Below are 4,966 nucleotides of genomic sequence, written 5' to 3'. Positions count from 1 at the left end.
CCCTGAGTCCTTAATGGAAGTTGGGTGAGAACCCGCTCCTGTTCATTCATGCCCCGCGCTGACGTCACCCAAGCCACGCCCTCAGGAATGTCTTTAAAGGGGCCGGGCTGGCATCCCGAGGGGAGGGAGGGAAAGTCCAGAGGGGTTTGGGTAAGACTTTGGGGCCCTCTGGACTCACCGGCGCCCCCCAGGCGCTCCAGAGTTTGCGTGTCTCAAAGCATCAGCGCCCCCACGCGCTAGTCCCCAGGGATCATCCAGGATGTTCGGCCCAAACCTGCGCTGAGCCGTCCCCGCTCGTCCTTTGCCTTTTGTGACTGAACTCAATGTTGGCCTCAGTCTAGGCAGAAATGGGCCGGATGTCCAAGAAGCAGTTGCCTCCTTAGCATCAGTCCTGGGAGAAGGGGCCTGAAATAAACCGGATGCCTTCTATCTTGGGACCTCTGAAGGGTGCACCAGACCCTGGAAGGACAAGGAGAGAGTTCCTTTGTTCAGGAGCCTCTATGCTTACTGGGATCTAGGAGCAACCCTCTTCGGGGAACAGGTCAGACATGCCCTGATTTAATTCTCATCTAGGAAGCAGCCGTCATTGTCCACAATTTTTAGGCTACAAGAGTTTGTACCCCATGCCCGAAGATTACATAACTCACAGGTAGTAGAAGCAAAGTTTGGATTTGGTGGCCTCCGCTTTAACCCCTCTGCATTCTGGGAGGGTGGCTGAGCTTAACACCCTTCATTCCCTGACCCTGGCATGATAAAGCTGGTATATTCTGACACTGTGGAGGACACCTGCCTCCTGCCTGTCCCTTCCAGGGGCCTCTCCTCAAAGATCCCCAGACGTGAGTTCACAACCTCCCCCCTTGATGGAAGTGGCTGAGGAACAAATGGGAAATGTCCTCTCAACTGACTGCCCAGCCAGTGGCCACCCACCCAGCCACCCCCAGATGTCTATTGCCTTGTCACCATTTGGCCAGTGTGAAAGGAACAGCTGCAGCTGGCCTGGTTTCCCAAGCTGCCCTCTGCTCACCTCCTCTCTGACCCCAGCCTCTCCTCAACTCCCACGGACCCCTCACCCAGCAGCCATGCTGGGCTACTCAGGTACCCAGGTCCTCCTGCCAGATGTGGACAGCTTGGTCTTGGCCTCTGCCCTTGCGAAGCGGGTCTGGACATCTCCTCTGGAGGGGGAAAGGAAGGTTAATTACAGGTGTTGGGATTAATTAAAGCCTTTGATCAGGATGATGAGAGGGGAGCCTTGGGCTTCCGAGAGTGTGTGTGTGAGTGTCCATGAGAGGGAGTCCATGTGTGCGAGCGATTGTGTTTGAGTGTGGATGTGTATAGGTATAAGTACTGATATGTGTGTGTGGAGACGTGTTGGCGTGTATGCATTTGTAAGTGTAGACACAAGTGTAGATTTATAAGTGTGTGTGTGAGAGTATGTGGTCATGAGAGGAACTGTATGTGTGTGTGAGTGTGTAAAGTTGTGTTTGACTGCGGGTGTGCATGTGGATATGGGTGCTGATGTACGTACGCGTGTGAGAGGGTTTGTTCTAAGTGTGTTGTGTGAGTGTGCCGCGCACACAGTGGTTGAGAACTGTGATTGGAAAGGCTATCTCTGCTCTCTGAGCCTCAGTCTGCTCTTGGGAAGCCTATCTGGGAGAGTGACTGTGAAGATCAGATAAGGTCATGTGTGTAAGCCACACAGGCGGGATGTCAGAAAGCGCCAGTTCAATCTCAGCTGTCATTACTGGTACATGTGGTTCAGCAAAAGGAAGTCCCACTGGAGAGGGTGGTTCATGTGGTGTGCACAGGGTATGTGCATGGGCACGTGCGTGTGCGTAATATGTGGTATGGTGAGTGTTCTGCATGTTTACTGGGCTGGGACACTGGCTTATGGAAGACTTATAGGAGTTGTTTGTAAGATCTTGCTTGTATGGGCTGGGGTTATAGCTCAGAGGTAGAGCAATCACCTAGCATGTGTGAGGCACAGGGTTCGATCCCCAGCACCACATTAAAAAAAAAAAAAAAAAAAAAAGACCCTGCTTGTACACGTGTTACATGCCATTTGCAGGTTCTATGTGTTGGATGTGTCCAGCCCCCCAAAGCCTGGACCCACCCATGCTGGTGTCAGGCAGGTCCCCATGGCTGTGGCTTGTGTGTCCAGCAGTATGTGTTGGCACTGAACGGTGCTCACTTAACAGCCTGTGACATGAGCCTGTGGGAAGGAAGATATGTGAGGTGGCAGGAGGGTGTGGGGTGGGGGAAGCTCCCTGGCCCTTAATCACCCACTTGTTAACTCAGCCTTCTTCTTTTCCTGTCCCAAGTCAGTCTCTGGCTCTGGGTGACTGGATGCTAAGGAGGAAAGTTCTCCAGTGAGTGAGTCTTATAAAGCGGCATGGAAATGTGGTATTTACTGTGACATAATCAGCTCTAATGGAGATGGAATTACCTATAAAGGCCCCAAAGAGCCCTCAGGGCCTAAGAGCCACTGCAGCGGGCAAAGCTCTGGTACAGGCAGGTAGAATCTGAGCGTATATTTGTGCGAAAGAGAGAGACAGAGAAGGAGAGAAGAGTGCACGCCTGCCTCATCTGCCCCTGCCGGTGCTCACCTCTGCTAGGACTTGGCTGGGCACAAACAGATTAGCAGGCTGAACGCTGGAGCCTTGGTTTCACCCACCCCACCTTTGATCTGCGCCTGCCTTTGGCCAAGAGCCAGCCACTATCAGAAAAGATGACTGCAGCCAAAACTTATAAAGTGCTTACTGTGCAGCAGGCCTGGTTCTTAGCACTTCTCCCACACTGAACCCCTTGGTTCTCATTACCCCTAAGAGGTGGGCACTGTTACTGTATTGGTTTTGCCAAGAAGCAACCTTGCTGGTGAAAGTTGTAGCTGGGATTCTAGTATGGATCCAGCACACACCTCTTTTGTCCTCTGTCTCTGAATTCCACAGAACCCAAATGGCCGCCCCCTACCCACTCTACAGTCTAGGGACCACCTCTTCAGAGAAACCCCAGGGATCATGCCTGCCCCTGAGCCACAGGCTACATGCCAGTCAGGACTCTAATCTCAGCCAAGTGAATTTTTCTTTGTCTTCTCGAGCCTCTGAACAGAACCTTATCCCTGACTCAACTGTGAAGATCCCTGGAGGCAGGGGATGAATCTCCCAGCCCTCTGCATTCCTGGCACTAGTCAGAATAGTGCCTCACTGGGTAGATGCTCACCTTTGATGATGACACTTTGAATCAGTTTCCTCCACTTACTTCAATCCATGTTTCTTGAAGGTCTGCTGTATGCCAAGCCACTCCATCTATGGGAACTCATTTAATCCTCCCAGCAGCCCTAGAGGAAAACCTAATATTGACCCCATTTTGGAAAAAGTGGGGCTCAGAGAAGAGAACCAACTCACTTGAAGTTACATGACTCATACACCACAGAGATGGCACTAGAGGGTTAAGTGTGTCTTGCCCCAGAGCCAGGTCTGCTTGGTCCTTTTGAACACACCATGTGCTTTCATGCTTGAATGCCATTGTCCAAGCTGTACCCTCTCCCCGGATCCTCTTTCCATCTGAACAGCTCCCACTCATTCTTCCAGACCTGCTTTGGTGGAGCACAGGAGGATGGAGCCCCAAAGTGTAGGAGAGTGCCTGGTCTATATTGTGCACCCAAGTTAGTCTTGGCAAGTGGACAGATGGACGGATGGGTGGAGGGTCCAGCAGACCTGAATTCTACCATGTAACCAATTGTGTGACCTCAGCTGCATAGTCTGTAAAATGGGCAAGATAAAAATGGTTCCACCCTCCAGGGATGCGGCTAGGATTACAGGAGATCATGTAGCTAATGCGCTTAGTTAGCACAGTGTCTGGCACTTAGTGATTGCATTAAATCTTAGCTATTGCTGCTTTTACAATCAAAAGTCACTTCTGAAAAGCCAACTGGGCTCCCTTTCCTCCATCTTGCCAGCCCCAGTGGTGCCTGACACACGGTTAGGTACTCAGCAAACGTTTGCAGTTTGCACGCACACGCGGCGACTTTTGTGTTCAAAAGAACACATTCTGCAATTGCAGCAGCAAAATGCTGTCACTGCAGCCAACACTTGGGAAGTGCTCACGACGGTTCTGCGCTGAACCCCTTTTCTCATGAACCCCCCCCAAGAGGTGGGCACTGGTTGCTCCACTTTCCAGGTGAGGTTTTACTGAATAAAAGCTTTGCTCAGCACCGTGGAGTCCCCACTCCCAGAAAGGAGGCGGTATGAGGTGAGGATGGAGGGAACTTTAAATGTTCCAGGATTGGGGGGGGGCGCGGGAGGAAACCCCTCGGTAATTGCGGGGCTTCCCCCACCCCTGTGCTGGATTAGAGGCTCCGCCGCTTCCTCTGAGGCTCGCTAGCGCTTCCTGGGCCCCTTTGAAGTGGGTTCTGGGCAAATCCTGCCCGCGGGGCCTGAGTGGGCGGGGCCTCCGGGAGGGGCGGGGCCTCCGCCGGACCCGCGGCCAGGCACCACCCCCAGGGTTTCTGGGGCGCCGGCTGCCCACCTCTTGACGGGCACTTTTCTTTTTTGTAGTCGTAGATGGACAGGATGCCCTTATTTATTTGTTTTTACGTGGTGTTGGACCGAACCCAGTGCCTCACACATGCTAGGTGAGCGCTCCGCCGCGGAGCTACAGCCCCAGCCCCCGCCGGGCTTCTTCGTCCCCTCCTCCAGTCCAGGCTCCTGGCCAGCGCCCCTCATTCCGCTTGGCCTCCCTTTCCCCATCCAGCCACATCCCCCTCCCCTTCCAACTCAGCTTAGGCTTCCACTCCCTCCCTTCCACCCGGACCCCAGGCCTTTCCCCAGCCTCTGAGTGTCTGGTCTGCAGCCAGGTGTTTTAAAAAATCAGAGCAAAAGCAGTGGCCACTTGTTGAGCCTGACTAGGTGCCAGGCTCTGGGCCCAGGGTACTTCAGCCTCACCTCATCCATGCGCACAAGTGCTGGGA

This window comes from Callospermophilus lateralis, chromosome 7 (genome assembly GCF_048772815.1).
Source record: "Callospermophilus lateralis isolate mCalLat2 chromosome 7, mCalLat2.hap1, whole genome shotgun sequence".
Lineage (NCBI taxonomy): Eukaryota > Metazoa > Chordata > Mammalia > Rodentia > Sciuridae > Callospermophilus > Callospermophilus lateralis.
This window is presented reverse-complemented; position numbering follows the sequence as displayed.